The sequence below is a fragment of the Eurypyga helias genome, unplaced genomic scaffold (assembly GCF_000690775.1).
Source record: "Eurypyga helias isolate BGI_N326 unplaced genomic scaffold, ASM69077v1 scaffold20249, whole genome shotgun sequence".
In the NCBI taxonomy this organism is placed as follows: domain Eukaryota; kingdom Metazoa; phylum Chordata; class Aves; order Eurypygiformes; family Eurypygidae; genus Eurypyga; species Eurypyga helias.
In genome coordinates this window covers 1-555 of record NW_010274248.1, presented here as the reverse complement: position 1 = coordinate 555, position 555 = coordinate 1, and positions in this window count along the sequence as shown.

Here is a 555-nt window from a genome sequence, read left to right as displayed (position 1 = left end):
GAGCTGCCGTGCCACCGGCGTGGCCACACCAGGCGCCTCGGTGAGTCTGGAAATTCACCGTGTGAGGAAGTGACTCTGTGACATTCAGCACATAGATTTAAGTAATTCATAATCTTCAGTCAGTTAAAATCTTCTTGATACCACAGGCTGAAAAAGCTTGCTGAACTGAGGCGATTTGGGTCGTTTCAGCTTTCCGTCACACGCTGTGATTTCGTAACGCGCCGTCAAACCGGGCAGGGCTCGGGCAGAGCCCATCGGAAACTTTCCTAACCTCCGTGGCATTCCAGAGGCCAATTCTGAAGTCCACATTGCCCTCTAAAAAGAGAAATAAGGGTTTATTTCAATTTTCTTCAGAAAATTGTAGACACCTACGTAGCTTGGAGTTACGTGGAATGGGAATTTGGTCCCACAGTGGGCATTTATGCCCCCGACTTCCTCTGTGGAGCTGCCTTTGTCTTTCCATGTAGAAAATTGCCCCCCGACTGGGACGACGCTCACGCCCGGCGATGCAGCGCGTACCCGCACGCACCCCCCCGGGCAGCTGGTGACGGCACG